Raw genomic sequence first — 21,884 nt, 5'->3', positions numbered from 1 at the left:
AATATTTTATGGGTACGCTTTGAAAGAGAGAGTGTTCTTTATTAGGTTATGTAGATCGCCCTCTGAAATGTCCCTTATTAGACAATTTGTCAGGATCAAATCCTGGTTCCCCCTTGAATCATGTACTTTCTATGTGTATCTTGAGAGAGGGAGTGCTCCTTTTTTGGTTATGTTACTCAATCTAAAATGTCCCTCATTAGATGGTTTTTCTCTCTTTCAGACAGTTCCTAACAGAGGTGGAATTGCAATAGTCTTAGGATCAAGAGGTCTCTGGTTCAAATCCTATAGTCAACATGAAATCAAATACTTTATGGGTATGTTGTCAAAGAGAGAGTCTTATGTATTAGGTTATGTAGATCTCCAGCTAAAATGTACCTTATTTGAGAATTTTTCCGCCTTTAGATAGGTTCTAGCAGAGGGGGTATAGCTCAGTGGTAGAGCATTTGACTGCAGATCAAGAGGTCCCAGGTTCAAATCCTGGTGCCCCCTTAAAATCAAGTGCTTTCTAAGAGTATAATTAGGGTTAGAGTACACCTTTTAAAATTATGTTACTCAATCTAAAATGTCCCTAATTAGATGGTTTTTCTCTCAGTTGAACCGTTCCTAAAAGAGGTGGAAGTGCAATAGACTTCAGGTCATGAGGTCTCAGGATCAAATCCTATTGTCAACTTGAAATCAAATATTTGATGGGTACGCTTTGAAAGAGAGAGTGTTCTTTATTAGGTTATGTAGATCGCCCTCTGAAATGTCCCTTATTAGACAATTTGTCAGGATCAAATCCTGGTTCCCCCTTGAATCATGTACTTTCTATGTGTATCTTGAGAGAGGGAGTGCTCCTTTTTTGGTTATGTTACTCAATCTAAAATGTCCCTCATTAGATGGTTTTTCTCTCTGTCAGACAGTTCCTAACAGAGGTGGAATTGCAATAGTCTTAGGATCAAGAGGTCTCAGGTTGAAATCCTATAGTCAACATGAAATCAAATACTTTATGGGTATGTTGTCAAAGAGAGAGTGTTATGTATTAGGTTATGTAGATCTCCAGCTAAAATGTACCTTATTTGAGAATTTTTCTGCCTTTAGATAGTTTCTAGCAGAGGGGGTATAGCTCAGTGGTAGAGCATTTGACTGCAGATCAAGAGCTCCCAGGTTCAAATCCTGGTGCCCCCTTAGAATAAAGTGCTTTCTAAGAGTATAATTAGGGTTAGAGTACACCTTTTAAAATTATGTTACTCAATCTAAAATGTCCCTAATTAGACTGTTTTTCTCTCAGTTGAACCGTTCCTAAAACAGGTGGAAGTGCAATAGACTTCAGGTCATGAGGTCTCAGGATCAAATCCTATTCTCAACTTGAAATCAAATATTTGATGGGTACGCTTTGAAAGAGAGAGTGTTCTTTATTAGGTTATGTAGATCGCCCTCTGAAATGTCCCTTATTAGACAATTTCTCAGGATCAAATCCTGGTTCCCCCTTGAATCATGTACTTTCCATGTGTATCTTGAGAGAGGGAGTGCTCCTTTTTTGGTTATGTTACTCAATCTAAAATGTCCCTCATTAGATGGTTTTTCTCTCTGTCAGACAGTTCCTAACAGAGGTGGAATTGCAATAGTCTTAGGATCAAGAGGTCTCTTGTTCAAATCCTATAGTCAACATGAAATCAAATACTTTATGGGTATGTTGTCAAAGAGAGAGTGTTATGTATTAGGTTATGTAGATCTCCAGCTAAAATGTACCTTATTTGAGTATTTTTCCGCCTTTAGATAGTTTCTAGCAGAGGGGGTATAGCTCAGTGGTAGAGCATTTGATTGCAGATCAAGAGGTCCCAGGTTCAAATCCTGGTGCCCCCTTAAAATCATGTGCTTTCTAAGAGTATAATTAGGGTTAGAGTACACCGTTTAAAATTATGTTACTCAATCTAAAATGTCCCTAATTAGATGTTTTTTTTCTCTCAGTTGAACCGTTCCTAAAAGAGGTGGAAGTGCAATAGACTTCAGGTCATGAGGTCTCAGGATCAAATCCTATTGTCAACTTGAAATCAAATATTTTATGGGTACGCTTTGAAAGAGAGAGTGTTCTTTATTAGGTTATGTAGATCGCCCTCTGAAATGTCCCTTATTAGACAATTTGTCAGGATCAAATCCTGGTTCCCCCTTGAATCATGTACTTTCTATGTGTATCTTGAGAGAGGGAGTGCTCCTTTTTTGGTTATGTTACTCAATCTAAAATGTCCCTCATTAGATGTTTTTTCTCTCTGTCAGACAGTTCCTAACAGAGGTGGAATTGCAATAGTCTTAGGATCAAGAGGTCTCAGGTTGAAATCCTATAGTCAACATGAAATCAAATACTTTATGGGTATGTTGTCAAAGAGAGAGTGTTATGTATTAGGTTATGTAGATCTCCAGCTAAAATGTACCTTATTTGAGAATTTTTTTACCTTTAGATAGTTTCTAGCAGAGAGGGTATAGCTCAGTGTTAGAGCATTTGACTGCAGATCAAGAGGTCCCAGGTTCAAATCCTGGTGCCCCCTTAAAATAAAGTGCTTTCTAAGAGTATAATTAGGGTTAGAGTACAGCTTTTAAAATTATGTTACTCAATCTAAAATGTCCCTAATTAGATGGTTTTTCTCTCTCAGTTGAACCGTTCCTAAAAGAGGTGGAAGTGCAATAGACTTCAGGTCATGAGGTCTCAGGATCAAATCCTATTGTCAACTTGAAATCAAATATTTTATGGGTACGCTTTGAAAGAGAGAGTGTTCTTTATTAGGTTATGTAGATCGCCCTCTGAAATGTCCCTTATTAGACAATTTGTCAGGATCAAATCCTGGTTCCCCCTTGATTCATGTACTTTCTATGTGTATCTTGAGAGAGGGAGTGCTCCTTTTTTGGTTATGTTACTCAATCTAAAATGTCCCTCATTAGATGGTTTTTCTCTCTTTCAGACAGTTCCTAACAGAGGTGGAATTGCAATAGTCTTAGGATCAAGAGGTCTCTGGTTCAAATCCTATAGTCAACATGAAATCAAATACTTTATGGGTATGTTGTCAAAGAGAGAGTCTTATGTATTAGGTTATGTAGATCTCCAGCTAAAATGTACCTTATTTGAGAATTTTTCCGCCTTTAGATAGGTTCTAGCAGAGGGGGTATAGCTCAGTGGTAGAGCATTTGACTGCAGATCAAGAGGTCCCAGGTTCAAATCCTGGTGCCCCCTTAAAATCAAGTGCTTTCTAAGAGTATAATTAGGGTTAGAGTACACCTTTTAAAATTATGTTACTCAATCTAAAATGTCCCTAATTAGATGGTTTTTCTCTCAGTTGAACCGTTCCTAAAAGAGGTGGAAGTGCAATAGACTTCAGGTCATGAGGTCTCAGGATCAAATCCTATTGTCAACTTGAAATCAAATATTTGATGGGTACGCTTTGAAAGAGAGAGTGTTCTTTATTAGGTTATGTAGATCGCCCTCTGAAATGTCCCTTATTAGACAATTTGTCAGGATCAAATCCTGGTTCCCCCTTGAATCATGTACTTTCTATGTGTATCTTGAGAGAGGGAGTGCTCCTTTTTTGGTTATGTTACTCAATCTAAAATGTCCCTCATTAGATGGTTTTTCTCTCTGTCAGACAGTTCCTAACAGAGGTGGAATTGCAATAGTCTTAGGATCAAGAGGTCTCTGGTTCAAATCCTATAGTCAACATGAAATCAAATACTTTATGGGTATGTTGTCAAAGAGAGAGTCTTATGTATTAGGTTATGTAGATCTCCAGCTAAAATGTACCTTATTTGAGAATTTTTCCGCCTTTAGATAGGTTCTAGCAGAGGGGGTATAGCTCAGTGGTAGAGCATTTGACTGCAGATCAAGAGGTCCCAGGTTCAAATCCTGGTGCCCCCTTAAAATCAAGTGCTTTCTAAGAGTATAATTAGGGTTAGAGTACACCTTTTAAAATTATGTTACTCAATCTAAAATGTCCCTAATTAGATGGTTTTTCTCTCAGTTGAACCGTTCCTAAAAGAGGTGGAAGTGCAATAGACTTCAGGTCATGAGGTCTCAGGATCAAATCCTATTGTCAACTTGAAATCAAATATTTGATGGGTACGCTTTGAAAGAGAGAGTGTTCTTTATTAGGTTATGTAGATCGCCCTCTGAAATGTCCCTTATTAGACAATTTGTCAGGATCAAATCCTGGTTCCCCCTTGAATCATGTACTTTCTATGTGTATCTTGAGAGAGGGAGTGCTCCTTTTTTGGTTATGTTACTCAATCTAAAATGTCCCTCATTAGATGGTTTTTCTCTCTGTCAGACAGTTCCTAACAGAGGTGGAATTGCAATAGTCTTAGGATCAAGAGGTCTCAGGTTGAAATCCTATAGTCAACATGAAATCAAATACTTTATGGGTATGTTGTCAAAGAGAGAGTGTTATGTATTAGGTTATGTAGATCTCCAGCTAAAATGTACCTTATTTGAGAATTTTTCTGCCTTTAGATAGTTTCTAGCAGAGGGGGTATAGCTCAGTGGTAGAGCATTTGACTGCAGATCAAGAGCTCCCAGGTTCAAATCCTGGTGCCCCCTTAGAATAAAGTGCTTTCTAAGAGTATAATTAGGGTTAGAGTACACCTTTTAAAATTATGTTACTCAATCTAAAATGTCCCTAATTAGACTGTTTTTCTCTCAGTTGAACCGTTCCTAAAACAGGTGGAAGTGCAATAGACTTCAGGTCATGAGGTCTCAGGATCAAATCCTATTGTCAACTTGAAATCAAATATTTGATGGGTACGCTTTGAAAGAGAGAGTGTTCTTTATTAGGTTATGTAGATCGCCCTCTGAAATGTCCCTTATTAGACAATTTCTCAGGATCAAATCCTGGTTCCCCCTTGAATCATGTACTTTCCATGTGTATCTTGAGAGAGGGAGTGCTCCTTTTTTGGTTATGTTACTCAATCTAAAATGTCCCTCATTAGATGGTTTTTCTCTCTGTCAGACAGTTCCTAACAGAGGTGGAATTGCAATAGTCTTAGGATCAAGAGGTCTCTTGTTCAAATCCTATAGTCAACATGAAATCAAATACTTTATGGGTATGTTGTCAAAGAGAGAGTGTTATGTATTAGGTTATGTAGATCTCCAGCTAAAATGTACCTTATTTGAGTATTTTTCCGCCTTTAGATAGTTTCTAGCAGAGGGGGTATAGCTCAGTGGTAGAGCATTTGATTGCAGAGCAAGAGGTCCCAGGTTCAAATCCTGGTGCCCCCTTAAAATCATGTGCTTTCTAAGAGTATAATTAGGGTTAGAGTACACCGTTTAAAATTATGTTACTCAATCTAAAATGTCCCTAATTAGATGTTTTTTTTCTCTCAGTTGAACCGTTCCTAAAAGAGGTGGAAGTGCAATAGACTTCAGGTCATGAGGTCTCAGGATCAAATCCTATTGTCAACTTGAAATCAAATATTTTATGGGTACGCTTTGAAAGAGAGAGTGTTCTTTATTAGGTTATGTAGATCGCCCTCTGAAATGTCCCTTATTAGACAATTTGTCAGGATCAAATCCTGGTTCCCCCTTGAATCATGTACTTTCTATGTGTATCTTGAGAGAGGGAGTGCTCCTTTTTTGGTTATGTTACTCAATCTAAAATGTCCCTCATTAGATGTTTTTTCTCTCTGTCAGACAGTTCCTAACAGAGGTGGAATTGCAATAGTCTTAGGATCAAGAGGTCTCTGGTTCAAATCCTATAGTCAACATGAAATCAAATACTTTATGGGTATGTTGTCAAAGAGAGAGTCTTATGTATTAGGTTATGTAGATCTCCAGCTAAAATGTACCTTATTTGAGAATTTTTCCGCCTTTAGATAGGTTCTAGCAGAGGGGGTATAGCTCAGTGGTAGAGCATTTGACTGCAGATCAAGAGGTCCCAGGTTCAAATCCTGGTGCCCCCTTAAAATCAAGTGCTTTCTAAGAGTATAATTAGGGTTAGAGTACACCTTTTAAAATTATGTTACTCAATCTAAAATGTCCCTAATTAGATGGTTTTTCTCTCAGTTGAACCGTTCCTAAAAGAGGTGGAAGTGCAATAGACTTCAGGTCATGAGGTCTCAGGATCAAATCCTATTGTCAACTTGAAATCAAATATTTGATGGGTACGCTTTGAAAGAGAGAGTGTTCTTTATTAGGTTATGTAGATCGCCCTCTGAAATGTCCCTTATTAGACAATTTGTCAGGATCAAATCCTGGTTCCCCCTTGAATCATGTACTTTCTATGTGTATCTTGAGAGAGGGAGTGCTCCTTTTTTGGTTATGTTACTCAATCTAAAATGTCCCTCATTAGATGTTTTTTCTCTCTGTCAGACAGTTCCTAACAGAGGTGGAATTGCAATAGTCTTAGGATCAAGAGGTCTCAGGTTGAAATCCTATAGTCAACATGAAATCAAATACTTTATGGGTATGTTGTCAAAGAGAGAGTGTTATGTATTAGGTTATGTAGATCTCCAGCTAAAATGTACCTTATTTGAGAATTTTTCTGCCTTTAGATAGTTTCTAGCAGAGGGGGTATAGCTCAGTGGTAGAGCATTTGACTGCAGATCAAGAGGTCCCAGGTTCAAATCCTGGTGCCCCCTTAGAATAAAGTGCTTTCTAAGAGTATAATTAGGGTTAGAGTACACCTTTTAAAATTATGTTACTCAATCTAAAATGTCCCTAATTAGACTGTTTTTCTCTCAGTTGAACCGTTACTAAAACAGGTGGAAGTGCAATAGACTTCAGGTCATGAGGTCTCAGGATCAAATCCTATTGTCAACTTGAAATCAAATATTTGATGGGTACGCTTTGAAAGAGAGAGTGTTCTTTATTAGGTTATGTAGATCGCCCTCTGAAATGTCCCTTATTAGACAATTTGTCAGGATCAAATCCTGGTTCCCCCTTGAATCATGTACTTTCCATGTGTATCTTGAGAGAGGGAGTGCTCCTTTTTTGGTTATGTTACTCAATCTAAAATGTCCCTCATTAGATGTTTTTTCTCTCTGTCAGACAGTTCCTAACAGAGGTGGAATTGCAATAGTCTTAGGATCAAGAGGTCTCAGGTTGAAATCCTATAGTCAACATGAAATCAAATACTTTATGGGTATGTTGTCAAAGAGAGAGTGTTATGTATTAGGTTATGTAGATCTCCAGCTAAAATGTACCTTATTTGAGAATTTTTTTACCTTTAGATAGTTTCTAGCAGAGAGGGTATAGCTCAGTGTTAGAGCATTTGACTGCAGATCAAGAGGTCCCAGGTTCAAATCCTGGTGCCCCCTTAAAATAAAGTGCTTTCTAAGAGTATAATTAGGGTTAGAGTACAGCTTTTAAAATTATGTTACTCAATCTAAAATGTCCCTAATTAGATGGTTTTTCTCTCTCAGTTGAACCGTTCCTAAAAGAGGTGGAAGTGCAATAGACTTCAGGTCATGAGGTCTCAGGATCAAATCCTATTGTCAACTTGAAATCAAATATTTTATGGGTACGCTTTGAAAGAGAGAGTGTTCTTTATTAGGTTATGTAGATCGCCCTCTGAAATGTCCCTTATTAGACAATTTGTCAGGATCAAATCCTGGTTCCCCCTTGAATCATGTACTTTCTATGTGTATCTTGAGAGAGGGATTGCTCCTTTTTTGGTTATGTTACTCAATCTAAAATGTCCCTCATTAGATGGTTTTTCTCTCTTTCAGACAGTTCCTAACAGAGGTGGAATTGCAATAGTCTTAGGATCAAGAGGTCTCTGGTTCAAATCCTATAGTCAACATGAAATCAAATACTTTATGGGTATGTTGTCAAAGAGAGAGTCTTATGTATTAGGTTATGTAGATCTCCAGCTAAAATGTACCTTATTTGAGAATTTTTCCGCCTTTAGATAGGTTCTAGCAGAGGGGGTATAGCTCAGTGGTAGAGCATTTGACTGCAGATCAAGAGGTCCCAGGTTCAAATCCTGGTGCCCCCTTAAAATCAAGTGCTTTCTAAGAGTATAATTAGGGTTAGAGTACACCTTTTAAAATTATGTTACTCAATCTAAAATGTCCCTAATTAGATGGTTTTTCTCTCAGTTGAACCGTTCCTAAAAGAGGTGGAAGTGCAATAGACTTCAGGTCATGAGGTCTCAGGATCAAATCCTATTGTCAACTTGAAATCAAATATTTGATGGGTACGCTTTGAAAGAGAGAGTGTTCTTTATTAGGTTATGTAGATCGCCCTCTGAAATGTCCCTTATTAGACAATTTGTCAGGATCAAATCCTGGTTCCCCCTTGAATCATGTACTTTCTATGTGTATCTTGAGAGAGGGAGTGCTCCTTTTTTGGTTATGTTACTCAATCTAAAATGTCCCTCATTAGATGGTTTTTCTCTCTGTCAGACAGTTCCTAACAGAGGTGGAATTGCAATAGTCTTAGGATCAAGAGGTCTCAGGTTGAAATCCTATAGTCAACATGAAATCAAATACTTTATGGGTATGTTGTCAAAGAGAGAGTGTTATGTATTAGGTTATGTAGATCTCCAGCTAAAATGTACCTTATTTGAGAATTTTTCTGCCTTTAGATAGTTTCTAGCAGAGGGGGTATAGCTCAGTGGTAGAGCATTTGACTGCAGATCAAGAGGTCCCAGGTTCAAATCCTGGTGCCCCCTTAGAATAAAGTGCTTTCTAAGAGTATAATTAGGGTTAGAGTACACCTTTTAAAATTATGTTACTCAATCTAAAATGTCCCTAATTAGACTGTTTTTCTCTCAGTTGAACCGTTACTAAAACAGGTGGAAGTGCAATAGACTTCAGGTCATGAGGTCTCAGGATCAAATCCTATTGTCAACTTGAAATCAAATATTTGATGGGTACGCTTTGAAAGAGAGAGTGTTCTTTATTAGGTTATGTAGATCGCCCTCTGAAATGTCCCTTATTAGACAATTTCTCAGGATCAAATCCTGGTTCCCCCTTGAATCATGTACTTTCCATGTGTATCTTGAGAGAGGGAGTGCTCCTTTTTTGGTTATGTTACTCAATCTAAAATGTCCCTCATTAGATGGTTTTTCTCTCTGTCAGACAGTTCCTAACAGAGGTGGAATTGCAATAGTCTTAGGATCAAGAGGTCTCAGGTTGAAATCCTATAGTCAACATGAAATCAAATACTTTATGGGTATGTTGTCAAAGAGAGAGTGTTATGTATTAGGTTATGTAGATCTCCAGCTAAAATGTACCTTATTTGAGAATTTTTCTGCCTTTAGATAGTTTCTAGCAGAGGGGGTATAGCTCAGTGGTAGAGCATTTGACTGCAGATCAAGAGGTCCCAGGTTCAAATCCTGGTGCCCCCTTAGAATAAAGTGCTTTCTAAGAGTATAATTAGGGTTAGAGTACACCTTTTAAAATTATGTTACTCAATCTAAAATGTCCCTAATTAGACTGTTTTTCTCTCAGTTGAACCGTTACTAAAACAGGTGGAAGTGCAATAGACTTCAGGTCATGAGGTCTCAGGATCAAATCCTATTGTCAACTTGAAATCAAATATTTGATGGGTACGCTTTGAAAGAGAGAGTGTTCTTTATTAGGTTATGTAGATCGCCCTCTGAAATGTCCCTTATTAGACAATTTCTCAGGATCAAATCCTGGTTCCCCCTTGAATCATGTACTTTCCATGTGTATCTTGAGAGAGGGAGTGCTCCTTTTTTGGTTATGTTACTCAATCTAAAATGTCCCTCATTAGATGGTTTTTCTCTCTGTCAGACAGTTCCTAACAGAGGTGGAATTGCAATAGTCTTAGGATCAAGAGGTCTCTTGTTCAAATCCTATAGTCAACATGAAATCAAATACTTTATGGGTATGTTGTCAAAGAGAGAGTGTTATGTATTAGGTTATGTAGATCTCCAACTAAAATGTACCTTATTTGAGAATTTTTCTGCCTTTAGATAGTTTCTAGCAGATGGGGTATAGCTCAGTACGCTTTGAAAGAGAGAGTGTTCTTTATTAGGTTATGTAGATCGCCCTCTGAAATCTCCCTTATTAGACAATTTGTCAGGATCAAATCCTGGTTCCCCCTTGAATCATGTACTTTCTCTGTGTATCTTGAGAGAGGGAGTGCTCCTTTTTTGGTTATGTTACTCAATCTAAAATGTCCCTCATTAGATGGTTTTTCTCTCTGTCAGACAGTTCCTAACAGAGGTGGAATTGCAATAGTCTTAGGATCAAGAGGTCTCAGGTTGAAATCCTATAGTCAACATGAAATCAAATACTTTATGGGTATGTTGTCAAAGAGAGAGTGTTATGTATTAGGTTATGTAGATCTCCAGCTAAAATGTACCTTATTTGAGAATTTTTCTGCCTTTAGATAGTTTCTAGCAGATGGTGTATAGCTCAGTACGCTTTGAAAGAAAGAGTGTTCTTTATTAGGTTATGTAGATCGCCCTCTGAAATGTCCCTTATTAGACAATTTGTCAGGATCAAATCCTGGTTCCCCCTTGAATCATGTACTTTCTATGTGTATCTTGAGAGAGGGAGTGCTCCTTTTTTGGTTATGTTACTCAATCTAAAATGTCCCTCATTAGATGTTTTTTCTCTCTGTCAGACAGTTCCTAACAGAGGTGGAATTGCAATAGTCTTAGGATCAAGAGGTCTCAGGTTGAAATCCTATAGTCAACATGAAATCAAATACTTTATGGGTATGTTGTCAAAGAGAGAGTGTTATGTATTAGGTTATGTAGATCTCCAGCTAAAATGTACCTTATTTGAGAATTTTTCTGCCTTTAGATAGTTTCTAGCAGAGGGGGTATAGCTCAGTGGTAGAGCATTTGACTGCAGATCAAGAGGTCCCAGGTTCAAATCCTGGTGCCCTCTTAAAATAAAGTGCTTTCTAAGAGTATAATTAGGGTTAGAGTACACCTTCTAAAATTATGTTACTCAATCTAAAATGTCCCTAATTAGACTGTTTTTCTCTCAGTTGAACCGTTCCTAAAAGAGGTGGAAGTGCAATAGACTTCAGGTCATGAGGTCTCAGGATCAAATCCTATTGTCAACTTGAAATCAAATATTTGATGGGTACGCTTTGAAAGAGAGAGTGTTCTTTATTAGGTTATGTAGATCGCCCTCTGAAATGTCCCTTATTAGACAATTTGTCAGGATCAAATCCTGGTTCCCCCTTGAATCATGTACTTTCTATGTGTATCTTGAGAGAGGGAGTGCTCCTTTTTTGGTTATGTTACTCAATCTAAAATGTCCCTCATTAGATGTTTTTTCTCTCTGTCAGACAGTTCCTAACAGAGGTGGAATTGCAATAGTCTTAGGATCAAGAGGTCTCAGGTTGAAATCCTATAGTCAACATGAAATCAAATACTTTATGGGTATGTTGTCAAAGAGAGAGTGTTATGTATTAGGTTATGTAGATCTCCAGCTAAAATGTACCTTATTTGAGAATTTTTCTGCCTTTAGATAGTTTCTAGCAGAGGGGGTATAGCTCAGTGGTAGAGCATTTGACTGCAGATCAAGAGGTCCCAGGTTCAAATCCTGGTGCCCTCTTAAAATAAAGTGCTTTCTAAGAGTATAATTAGGGTTAGAGTACACCTTTTAAAATTATGTTACTCAATCTAAAATGTCCCTAATTAGACTGTTTTTCTCTCAGTTGAACCGTTCCTAAAAGAGGTGGAAGTGCAATAGACTTCAGGTCATGAGGTCTCAGGATCAAATCCTATTGTCAACTTGAAATCAAATATTTGATGGGTACGCTTTGAAAGAGAGAGTGTTCTTTATTAGGTTATGTAGATCGCCCTCTGAAATGTCCCTTATTAGACAATTTCTCAGGATCAAATCCTGGTTCCCCCTTGAATCATGTACTTTCCATGTGTATCTTGAGAGAGGGAGTGCTCCTTTTTTGGTTATGTTACTCAATCTAAAATGTCCCTCATTAGATGGTTTTTCTCTCTGTCAGACAGTTCCTAACAGAGGTGGAATTGCAATAGTGTTAGGATCAAGAGGTCTCTTGTTCAAATCCTATAGTCAACATGAAATCAAATACTTTATGGGTATGTTGTCAAAGAGAGAGTGTTATGTATTAGGTTATGTAGATCTCCAGCTAAAATGTACCTTATTGGAGAATTTTTCCGCCTTTAGATAGTTTCTAGCAGAGGGGGTAAAGCTCAGTGGTAGAGCATTTGACTGCAGATCAAGAGGTCCCAGGTTCAAATCCTGGTGTCCCCTTAAAATCAAGTGCTTTCTAAGAGTATAATTAGGGTTAGAGTACACCTTTTAAAATTATGTTACTCAATCTAAAATGTCCCTAATTAGATGGTTTTTCTCTCAGTTGAACCGTTCCTAAAAGAGGTGGAAGTGCAATAGACTTCAGGTCATGAGGTCTCAGGATCAAATCCTATTGTCAACTTGAAATCAAATATTTTATGGGTATGCTTTGAAAGAGAGATTGTTCTTTATTAGGTTATGTAGATCGCCCTCTGAAATGTCCCTTATTAGACAATTTGTCAGGATCAAATCCTGGTTCCCCCTTGAATCATGTACTTTCTATGTGTATCTTGAGAGAGGGAGTGCTCCTTTTTTGGTTATGTTACTCAATCTAAAATGTCCCTCATTAGATGGTTTTTCTCTCTGTCAGACAGTTCCTAACAGAGGTGGAATTGCAATAGTCTTAAGATCAAGAGGTCTCTGGTTCAAATCCTATAGTCAACATGAAATCAAATACTTTATGGGTATGTTGTCAAAGAGAGAGTGTTATGTATTAGGTTATGTAGATCTCCAGCTAAAATGTACCTTATTTGAGAATTTTTCTGCATTTAGATAGTTTCTAGCAGAGGGGGTATAGCTCAGTGGTAGAGCATTTGACTGCAGATCAAGAGGTCTCAGGTTCAAATCCTGGTGCCCCCTTAAAATCAAGTGCTTTCTAAGAGTATAATTAGGGTTAGAGTACACCTTTTAAAATTATGTTACTCAATCTAAAATGTCCCTAATTAGACTGTTTTTCTCTCAGTTGAACCGTTCCTAAAAGAGGTGGAAGTGCAATAGACTTCAGGTCATGAGGTCTCAGGATCAAATCCTATTGTCAACTTGAAATCAAATATTTTATGGGTACGCTTTGAAAGAGAGAGTGTTCTTTATTAGGTTATGTAGATTACCCTCTGAAATGTCCCTTATTAGACAATTTGTCAGGATCAAATCCTGGTTCCCCCTTGAATCATGTACTTTCTATGTGTATCTTGAGAGAGGGAGTGCTCCTTTTTTGGTTATGTTACTCAATCTAAAATGTCCCTCATTAGATGTTTTTTCTCTCTGTCAGACAGTTCCTAACAGAGGTGGAATTGCAATAGTCTTAGGATCAAGAGGTCTCAGGTTCAAATCCTATAGTCAACATGAAATCAAATACTTTATGGGTATGTTGTCAAAGAGAGAGTGTTATGTATTAGGTTATGTAGATCTCCAGCTAAAATGTACCTTATTTGAGAATTTTTCTGCCTTTAGATAGTTTCTAGCAGATGGTGTATAGCTCAGTACGCTTTGAAAGAAAGAGTGTTCTTTATTAGGTTATGTAGATCGCCCTCTGAAATGTCCCTTATTAGACAATTTGTCAGGATCAAATCCTGGTTCCCCCTTGAATCATGTACTTTCTCTGTGTATCTTGAGAGAGGGAGTGCTCCTTTTTTGGTTATGTTACTCAATCTAAAATGTCCCTCATTAGATGTTTTTTCTCTCTGTCAGACAGATCCTAACAGAGGTGGAATTGCAATAGTCTTAGGATCAAGAGGTCTCAGGTTGAAATCCTATAGTCAACATGAAATCAAATACTTTATGGGTATGTTGTCAAAGAGAGAGTGTTATGTATTAGGTTATGTAGATCTCCAGCTAAAATGTACCTTATTTGAGAATTTTTCTGCCTTTAGATAGTTTCTAGCAGATGGTGTATAGCTCAGTACGCTTTGAAAGAAAGAGTGTTCTTTATTAGGTTATGTAGATCGCCCTCTGAAATGTCCCTTATTAGACAATTTGTCAGGATCAAATCCTGGTTCCCCCTTGAATCATGTACTTTCTATGTGTATCTTGAGAGAGGGAGTGCTCCTTTTTTGGTTATGTTACTCTATCTAAAATGTCCCTCATTAGATGGTTTTTCTCTCTGTCAGACAGTTCCTAACAGAGGTGGAATTGCAATAGTCTTAGGATCAAGAGGTCTCAGGTTGAAATCCTATAGTCAACATGAAATCAAATACTTTATGGGTATGTTGTCAAAGAGAGAGTGTTATGTATTAGGTTATGTAGATCTCCAGCTAAAATGTACCTTATTTGAGAATTTTTCTGCATTTAGATAGTTTCTAGCAGAGGGGGTATAGCTCAGTGGTAGAGCATTTGACTGCAGATCAAGAGGTCTCAGGTTCAAATCCTGGTGCCCCCTTAAAATCAAGTGCTTTCTAAGAGTATAATTAGGGTTAGAGTACACCTTTTAAAATTATGTTACTCAATCTAAAATGTCCCTAATTAGACTGTTTTTCTCTCAGTTGAACCGTTCCTAAAAGAGGTGGAAGTGCAATAGACTTCAGGTCATGAGGTCTCAGGATCAAATCCTATTGTCAACTTGAAATCAAATATTTGATGGGTACGCTTTGAAAGAGAGAGTGTTCTTTATTAGGTTATGTAGATTACCCTCTGAAATGTCCCTTATTAGACAATTTGTCAGGATCAAATCCTGGTTCCCCCTTGAATCATGTACTTTCTATGTGTATCTTGAGAGAGGGAGTGCTCCTTTTTTGGTTATGTTACTCAATCTAAAATGTCCCTCATTAGATGTTTTTTCTCTCTGTCAGACAGTTCCTAACAGAGGTGGAATTGCAATAGTCTTAGGATCAAGAGGTCTCAGGTTCAAATCCTATAGTCAACATGAAATCAAATACTTTATGGGTATGTTGTCAAAGAGAGAGTGTTATGTATTAGGTTATGTAGATCTCCAGCTAAAATGTACCTTATTTGAGAATTTTTCTGCCTTTAGATAGTTTCTAGCAGATGGTGTATAGCTCAGTACGCTTTGAAAGAAAGAGTGTTCTTTATTAGGTTATGTAGATCGCCCTCTGAAATGTCCCTTATTAGACAATTTGTCAGGATCAAATCCTGGTTCCCCCTTGAATCATGTACTTTCTCTGTGTATCTTGAGAGAGGGAGTGCTCCTTTTTTGGTTATGTTACTCAATCTAAAATGTCCCTCATTAGATGGTTTTTCTCTCTGTCAGACAGTTCCTAACAGAGGTGGAATTGCAATAGTCTTAGGATCAAGAGGTCTCTTGTTCAAATCCTATAGTCAACATGAAATCAAATACTTTATGGGTATGTTGTCAAAGAGAGAGTCTTATGTATTAGGTTATGTAGATCTCCAGCTAAAATGTACCTTATTTGAGAATTTTTCTGCCTTTAGATAGTTTCTAGCAGATGGGGTATAGCTCAGTACGCTTTGAAAGAAAGAGTGTTCTTTATTAGGTTATGTAGATCGCCCTCTGAAATGTCCCTTATTAGACAATTTGTCAGGATCAAATCCTGGTTCCCCCTTGAATCATGTACTTTCTATGTGTATCTTGAGAGAGGGAGTGCTCCTTTTTTGGTTATGTTACTCTATCTAAAATGTCCCTCATTAGATGGTTTTTCTCTCTGTCAGACAGTTCCTAACAGAGGTGGAATTGCAATAGTCTTAGGATCAAGAGGTCTCAGGTTGAAATCCTATACTCAACATGAAATCAAATACTTTATGGGTATGTTGTCAAAGAGAGAGTGTTATGTATTAGGTTATGTAGATCTCCAGCTAAAATGTACCTTATTTGAGAATTTTTCTGCCTTTAGATAGTTTCTAGCAGAGGGGGTATAGCTCAGTGGTAGAGCATTTGACTGCAGATCAAGAGGTCCCAGGTTCAAATCCTGGTGCCCTCTTAAAATAAAGTGCTTTCTAAGAGTATAATTAGGGTTAGAGTACACCTTCTAAAATTATGTTACTCAATCTAAAATGTCCCTAATTAGACTGTTTTTCTCTCAGTTGAACCGTTCCTAAAAGAGGTGGAAGTGCAATAGACTTCAGGTCATGAGGTCTCAGGATCAAATCCTATTGTCAACTTGAAATCAAATATTTGATGGGTACGCTTTGAAAGAGAGAGTGTTCTTTATTAGGTTATGTAGATCGCCCTCTGAAATGTCCCTTATTAGACAATTTGTCAGGATCAAATCCTGGTTCCCCCTTGAATCATGTACTTTCCATGTGTATCTTGAGAGAGGGAGTGCTCCTTTTTTGGTTATGTTACTCAATCTAAAATGTCCCTCATTAGATGGTTTTTCTCTCTGTCAGACAGTTCCTAACAGAGGTGGAATTGCAATAGTCTTAGGATCAAGAGGTCTCTTGTTCAAATCCTATAGTCAACATGAAATCAAATACTTTATGGGTATGTTGTCAAAGAGAGAGTCTTATGTATTAGGTTATGTAGATCTCCAGCTAAAATGTACCTTATTTGAGAATTTTTCTGCCTTTAGATAGTTTCTAGCAGATGGGGTATAGCTCAGTACGCTTTGAAAGAAAGAGTGTTCTTTATTAGGTTATGTAGATCGCCCTCTGAAATGTCCCTTATTAGACAATTTGTCAGGATCAAATCCTGGTTCCCCCTTGAATCATGTACTTTCTATGTGTATCTTGAGAGAGGGAGTGCTCCTTTTTTGGTTATGTTACTCTATCTAAAATGTCCCTCATTAGATGGTTTTTCTCTCTGTCAGACAGTTCCTAACAGAGGTGGAATTGCAATAGTCTTAGGATCAAGAGGTCTCAGGTTGAAATCCTATAGTCAACATGAAATCAAATACTTTATGGGTATGTTGTCAAAGAGAGAGTGTTATGTATTAGGTTATGTAGATCTCCAGCTAAAATGTACCTTATTTGAGAATTTTTCTGCCTTTAGATAGTTTCTAGCAGAGGGGGTATAGCTCAGTGGTAGAGCATTTGACTGCAGATCAAGAGGTCCCAGGTTCAAATCCTGGTGCCCTCTTAAAATAAAGTGCTTTCTAAGAGTATAATTAGGGTTAGAGTACACCTTTTAAAATTATGTTACTCAATCTAAAATGTCCCTAATTAGACTGTTTTTCTCTCAGTTGAACCGTTCCTAAAAGAGGTGGAAGTGCAATAGACTTCAGGTCATGAGGTCTCAGGATCAAATCCTATTGTCAACTTGAAATCAAATATTTGATGGGTACGCTTTGAAAGAGAGAGTGTTCTTTATTAGGTTATGTAGATCGCCCTCTGAAATGTCCCTTATTAGACAATTTCTCAGGATCAAATCCTGGTTCCCCCTTGAATCATGTACTTTCCATGTGTATCTTGAGAGAGGGAGTGCTCCTTTTTTGGTTATGTTACTCAATCTAAAATGTCCCTCATTAGATGGTTTTTCTCTCTGTCAGACAGTTCCTAACAGAGGTGGAATTGCAATAGTGTTAGGATCAAGAGGTCTCTTGTTCAAATCCTATAGTCAACATGAAATCAAATACTTTATGGGTATGTTGTCAAAGAGAGAGTGTTATGTATTAGGTTATGTAGATCTCCAGCTAAAATGTACCTTATTTGAGAATTGTTCCGCCTTTAGATAGGTTCTAGCAGAGGGGGTATAGCTCAGTGGTAGAGCATTTGACTGCAGATAAAGAGGTCCCAGGTTCAAATCCTGGTGCCCCCTTAAAATCAAGTGCTTTCTAAGAGTATAATTAGGGTTAGAGTACACCTTTTAAAATTATGTTACTCAATCTAAAATGTCCCTAATTAGATGGTTTTTCTCTCAGTTGAACCGTTCCTAAAAGAGGTGGAAGTGCAATAGACTTCAGGTCATGAGGTCTCAGGATCAAATCCTATTGTCAACTTGAAATCAAATATTTTATGGGTATGCTTTGAAAGAGAGATTGTTCTTTATTAGGTTATGTAGATCGCCCTCTGAAATGTCCCTTATTAGACAATTTGTCAGGATCAAATCCTGGTTCCCCCTTGAATCATGTACTTTCTATGTGTATCTTGAGAGAGGGAGTGCTCCTTTTTTGGTTATGTTACTCAATCTAAAATGTCCCTCATTAGATGGTTTTTCTCTCTGTCAGACAGTTCCTAACAGAGGTGGAATTGCAATAGTCTTAAGATCAAGAGTTCTCTGGTTCAAATCCTATAGTCAACATGAAATCAAATACTTTATGGTTATGTTGTCAAAGAGAGAGTGTTATGTATTAGGTTATGTAGATCTCCAGCTAAAATGTACCTTATTTGAGAATTTTTCTGCCTTTAAATAGTTTCTAGCAGAGGGGGTATAGCTCAGCGGTAGAGCATTTGACCGCAGATCAAGAGGTCTCAGGTTCAAATCCTGGTGCCCCCTTAAAATCAAGTGCTTTCTAAGAGTATAATTAGGGTTAGAGTACACCTTTTAAAATTATGTTACTCAATCTAAAATGTCCCTAATTAGACTGTTTTTCTCTCAGTTGAACCGTTCCTAAAAGAGGTGGAAGTGCAATAGACTTCAGGTCATGAGGTCTCAGGATCAAATCCTATTGTCAACTTGAAATCAAATATTTGATGGGTACGCTTTGAAAGAGAGAGTCTTCTTTATTAGGTTATGTAGATCGCCCTCTGAAATGTCCCTTATTAGACAATTTCTCAGGATCAAATCCTGGTTCCCCCTTGAATCATGTACTTTCTATGTGTATCTTGACAGAGGGAGTGCTCCTTTTTTGGTTATGTTACTCAATCTAAAATGTCCCTCATTAGATGTTTTTTCTCTCTGTCAGACAGTTCCTAACAGAGGTGGAATTGCAATAGTCTTAGGATCAAGAGGTCTCTTGTTCAAATCCTATAGTCAACATGAAATCAAATACTTTATGGGTATGTTGTCAAAGAGAGAGTCTTATGTATTAGGTTATGTAGATCTCCAGCTAAAATGTACCTTATTTGAGAATTTTTCTGCCTTTAGATAGTTTCTAGCAGATGGGGTATAGCTCAGTACGCTTTGAAAGAAAGAGTGTTCTTTATTAGGTTATGTAGATCGCCCTCTGAAATGTCCCTTATTAGACAATTTGTCAGGATCAAATCCTGGTTCCCCCTTGAATCATGTACTTTCTATGTGTATCTTGAGAGAGGGAGTGCTCCTTTTTTGGTTATGTTACTCAATCTAAAATGTCCCTCATTAGATGGTTTTTCTCTCTGTCAGACAGTTCCTAACAGAGGTGGAATTGCAATAGTCTTAAGATCAAGAGGTCTCTGGTTCAAATCCTATAGTCAACATGAAATCAAATACTTTATGGGTATGTTGTCAAAGAGAGAGTGTTATGTATTAGGTTATGTAGATCTCCAGCTAAAATGTACCTTATTTGAGAATTTTTCTGCCTTTAAATAGTTTCTAGCAGAGGGGGTATAGCTCAGTGGTAGAGCATTTGACTGCAGATCAAGAGGTCTCAGGTTCAAATCCTGGTGCCCCCTTAAAATCAAGTGCTTTCTAAGAGTATAATTAGGGTTAGAGTACACCTTTTTAAATTATGTTACTCAATCTAAAATGTCCCTAATTAGACTGTTTTTCTCTCAGTTGAACCGTTCCTAAAAGAGGTGGAAGTGCAATAGACTTCAGGTCATGAGGTCTCAGGATCAAATCCTATTGTCAACTTGAAATCAAATATTTGATGGGTACGCTTTGAAAGAGAGAGTGTTCTTTATTAGGTTATGTAGATCGCCCTCTGAAATGTCCCTTATTAGACAATTTCTCAGGATCAAATCCTGGTTCCCCCTTGAATCATGTACTTTCCATGTGTATCTCGAGAGAGGGAGTGCTCCTTTTTTGGATTTGTTACTCAATCTAAAATGTCCCTCATTAGATGTTTTTTCTCTCTGTCAGACAGTTCCTAACAGAGGTGGAATTGCAATAGTCTTAGGATCAAGAGGTCTCTTGTTCAAATCCTATAGTCAACATGAAATCAAATACTTTATGGGTATGTTGTCAAAGAGAGAGTGTTATGTATTAGGTTATGTAGATCTCCAGCTAAAATGTACCTTATTTGAGAATTTTTCCGCCTTTAGATAGGTTCTAGCAGAGGGGGTATAGCTCAGTGGTAGAGCATTTGACTGCAGATCAAGAGGTCCCAGGTTCAGATCCTGGTGCCCCCTTAAAATCAAGTGATTTCTAAGAGTATAATTAGGGTTAGAGTACACCTTTTAAAATTATGTTACTCAATCTAAAATGTCCCTAATTAGATTTTTTTTTCTCTCAGTTGAACCGTTCCTAAAAGAGGTGGAAGTGCAATAGACTTCAGGTCATGAGGTCTCAGGATCAAATCCTATTGTCAACTTGAAATCAAATATTTGATGGGTACGCTTTGAAAGAGAGAGTGTTCTTTATTAGGTTATGTAGATCGCACTCTGAAATGTCCCTTATTAAACAATTTGTCAGGATCAAATCCTGGTTCCCCCTTGAATTATGTACTTTCTATGTGTATCTTGAGAGAGGGAGTGCTCCTTTTTTGGTTATGTTACTCAATCTAAAATGTCCCTCATTAGATGGTTTTTCTCTCTGTCAGACAGTTCCTAACAGAGGTGGAATTGCAATAGTCTTAGGATCAAGAGGTCTCTGGTTCAAATCCTATAGTCAACATGAAATCAAATACTTTATGGGTATGTTGTCAAAGAGAGAGTATTATGTTATGTAGATCTCCAGCTAAAATGTACCTTATTTGAGAATTTTTCCGCCTTTAGATAGTTTCTAGCAGAGGGGGTATAGCTCAGTGGTAGAGCCTTTGACTGCAGATCAAGAGGTCCCAGGTACAAATCCTGGTGCCCCCTTAAAATCATGTGCTTTCTAAGAGTATAATTAGGGTTAGAGTACACCTTTTAGAATTATGTTACTCAATCTAAAATGTCCCTAATTAGATGTTTTTTCTCTCAGTTGAACCCTTCCTAAAAGAGGTGGAAGTGCAATAGACTTCGGGTCATGAGGTCTCTGCATCAAATCCTATTGTCAACTTGAAATCAAATATTTGATGGGTACGCTTTGAAAGAAAGAGTGTTCTTTATTAGGTTATGTAGATCGCCCTCAGAAATGTCGCTTATTAGACAATTTGTCAGGATCAAATCCTGGTTCCCCCTTGAATCATGTACTTTCTATGTGTATCTTGAGAGAGGGAGTGCTCCTTTTTTGGTTATGTTACTCAATCTAAAATGTCCCTCATTAGATGGTTTTTCTCTCTGTCAGACAGTTCCTAACAGAGGTGGAATTGCAATAGTGTTAGGATCAAGAGGTCTCTGGTTCAAATCCTATAGTCAACATGAAATCAAATACTTTATGGGTATGTTGTCAAAGAGAGAGTGTTATGTATTAGGTTATGTAGATCTCCAGCTAAAATGTACCTTATTTGAGAATTTTTCCGCCTTTAGATAGTTTCTAGCAGAGGGGGTTTAGCTCAGTGGTAGAGCATTTGACTGCAGATCAAGAGGTCCCAGGTTCAAATCCTGGTGCCCCCTTAAAATCATGTGCTTTCTAAGAGTGTAATTAGGGTTAGAGTACACCTTTTAAAATTATGTTACTCAATCTAAAATGTCCCTAATTAGATGTTTTTTCTCTCAGTTGAACCGTTCCTAAAAGAGGTGGAAGTGCAATAGACTTCGGGTCATGAGGTCTCTGGATCAAATCCTATTGTCAACTTGAAATCAAATATTTGATGGGTACGCTTTGAAAGAGAGAGTGTTCTTTATTAGGTTATGTAGATCGCCCTCTGAAATGTCCCTTATTAGACAATTTGTCAGGATCAAATCCTGGTTCCCCCTTGAATTATGTACTTTCCATGTGTATCTTGACAGAGGGAGTGCTCCTTTTTTGGTTATGTTACTCAATCTAAAATGTCCCTCATTAGATGGTTTTTCTCTCTGTCAGACAG

At 37.6% G+C, this 21,884-nt stretch overlaps 24 non-coding genes across 24 annotated transcripts; all 24 read left to right on the top strand.

The window, feature by feature from the left end:
- Positions 1–417: 417 nt before the first annotated feature.
- On the top strand, positions 418–489 carry trnac-gca (transfer RNA cysteine (anticodon GCA)). The gene has a single exon. It is a non-coding gene; the product is annotated as a tRNA-Cys (tRNA).
- Positions 490–1,095: 606 nt separating this feature from the next.
- Positions 1,096–1,167, top strand: trnac-gca (transfer RNA cysteine (anticodon GCA)). The gene has a single exon. It is a non-coding gene; the product is annotated as a tRNA-Cys (tRNA).
- A 606-nt stretch (positions 1,168–1,773) lies between these two features.
- trnac-gca (transfer RNA cysteine (anticodon GCA)) lies at positions 1,774–1,845 on the top strand. The gene has a single exon. It is a non-coding gene; the product is annotated as a tRNA-Cys (tRNA).
- Positions 1,846–3,133: 1,288 nt separating this feature from the next.
- trnac-gca (transfer RNA cysteine (anticodon GCA)) lies at positions 3,134–3,205 on the top strand. Its single transcript has one exon. It is a non-coding gene; the product is annotated as a tRNA-Cys (tRNA).
- A 606-nt stretch (positions 3,206–3,811) lies between these two features.
- trnac-gca (transfer RNA cysteine (anticodon GCA)) lies at positions 3,812–3,883 on the top strand. The gene has a single exon. It is a non-coding gene; the product is annotated as a tRNA-Cys (tRNA).
- Positions 3,884–4,489: 606 nt separating this feature from the next.
- trnac-gca (transfer RNA cysteine (anticodon GCA)) lies at positions 4,490–4,561 on the top strand. Its single transcript has one exon. It is a non-coding gene; the product is annotated as a tRNA-Cys (tRNA).
- A 606-nt stretch (positions 4,562–5,167) lies between these two features.
- Positions 5,168–5,239, top strand: trnac-gca (transfer RNA cysteine (anticodon GCA)). The gene has a single exon. It is a non-coding gene; the product is annotated as a tRNA-Cys (tRNA).
- A 608-nt stretch (positions 5,240–5,847) lies between these two features.
- Positions 5,848–5,919, top strand: trnac-gca (transfer RNA cysteine (anticodon GCA)). The gene has a single exon. It is a non-coding gene; the product is annotated as a tRNA-Cys (tRNA).
- A 606-nt stretch (positions 5,920–6,525) lies between these two features.
- On the top strand, positions 6,526–6,597 carry trnac-gca (transfer RNA cysteine (anticodon GCA)). Its single transcript has one exon. It is a non-coding gene; the product is annotated as a tRNA-Cys (tRNA).
- A 1,286-nt stretch (positions 6,598–7,883) lies between these two features.
- On the top strand, positions 7,884–7,955 carry trnac-gca (transfer RNA cysteine (anticodon GCA)). The gene has a single exon. It is a non-coding gene; the product is annotated as a tRNA-Cys (tRNA).
- Positions 7,956–8,561: 606 nt separating this feature from the next.
- On the top strand, positions 8,562–8,633 carry trnac-gca (transfer RNA cysteine (anticodon GCA)). Its single transcript has one exon. It is a non-coding gene; the product is annotated as a tRNA-Cys (tRNA).
- A 606-nt stretch (positions 8,634–9,239) lies between these two features.
- Positions 9,240–9,311, top strand: trnac-gca (transfer RNA cysteine (anticodon GCA)). The gene has a single exon. It is a non-coding gene; the product is annotated as a tRNA-Cys (tRNA).
- A 1,444-nt stretch (positions 9,312–10,755) lies between these two features.
- On the top strand, positions 10,756–10,827 carry trnac-gca (transfer RNA cysteine (anticodon GCA)). The gene has a single exon. It is a non-coding gene; the product is annotated as a tRNA-Cys (tRNA).
- A 606-nt stretch (positions 10,828–11,433) lies between these two features.
- trnac-gca (transfer RNA cysteine (anticodon GCA)) lies at positions 11,434–11,505 on the top strand. The gene has a single exon. It is a non-coding gene; the product is annotated as a tRNA-Cys (tRNA).
- Positions 11,506–12,111: 606 nt separating this feature from the next.
- On the top strand, positions 12,112–12,183 carry trnac-gca (transfer RNA cysteine (anticodon GCA)). The gene has a single exon. It is a non-coding gene; the product is annotated as a tRNA-Cys (tRNA).
- A 606-nt stretch (positions 12,184–12,789) lies between these two features.
- Positions 12,790–12,861, top strand: trnac-gca (transfer RNA cysteine (anticodon GCA)). The gene has a single exon. It is a non-coding gene; the product is annotated as a tRNA-Cys (tRNA).
- Positions 12,862–14,305: 1,444 nt separating this feature from the next.
- Positions 14,306–14,377, top strand: trnac-gca (transfer RNA cysteine (anticodon GCA)). Its single transcript has one exon. It is a non-coding gene; the product is annotated as a tRNA-Cys (tRNA).
- A 1,444-nt stretch (positions 14,378–15,821) lies between these two features.
- Positions 15,822–15,893, top strand: trnac-gca (transfer RNA cysteine (anticodon GCA)). The gene has a single exon. It is a non-coding gene; the product is annotated as a tRNA-Cys (tRNA).
- A 1,025-nt stretch (positions 15,894–16,918) lies between these two features.
- trnac-gca (transfer RNA cysteine (anticodon GCA)) lies at positions 16,919–16,990 on the top strand. Its single transcript has one exon. It is a non-coding gene; the product is annotated as a tRNA-Cys (tRNA).
- A 606-nt stretch (positions 16,991–17,596) lies between these two features.
- On the top strand, positions 17,597–17,668 carry trnac-gca (transfer RNA cysteine (anticodon GCA)). Its single transcript has one exon. It is a non-coding gene; the product is annotated as a tRNA-Cys (tRNA).
- Positions 17,669–18,274: 606 nt separating this feature from the next.
- Positions 18,275–18,346, top strand: trnac-gca (transfer RNA cysteine (anticodon GCA)). The gene has a single exon. It is a non-coding gene; the product is annotated as a tRNA-Cys (tRNA).
- A 1,025-nt stretch (positions 18,347–19,371) lies between these two features.
- Positions 19,372–19,443, top strand: trnac-gca (transfer RNA cysteine (anticodon GCA)). The gene has a single exon. It is a non-coding gene; the product is annotated as a tRNA-Cys (tRNA).
- A 606-nt stretch (positions 19,444–20,049) lies between these two features.
- On the top strand, positions 20,050–20,121 carry trnac-gca (transfer RNA cysteine (anticodon GCA)). Its single transcript has one exon. It is a non-coding gene; the product is annotated as a tRNA-Cys (tRNA).
- Positions 20,122–21,399: 1,278 nt separating this feature from the next.
- On the top strand, positions 21,400–21,471 carry trnac-gca (transfer RNA cysteine (anticodon GCA)). The gene has a single exon. It is a non-coding gene; the product is annotated as a tRNA-Cys (tRNA).
- The last annotated feature ends 413 nt before the right edge of the window (positions 21,472–21,884 follow it).

This window comes from Salmo salar, chromosome 09 (assembly GCF_965601325.2).
Source record: "Salmo salar chromosome 09, fSalSal1, whole genome shotgun sequence".
Lineage (NCBI taxonomy): Eukaryota > Metazoa > Chordata > Actinopteri > Salmoniformes > Salmonidae > Salmo > Salmo salar.
The sequence above is the reverse complement of the archived record's forward strand: the minus strand, read 5'-3'. Positions and strand labels throughout refer to the sequence as shown.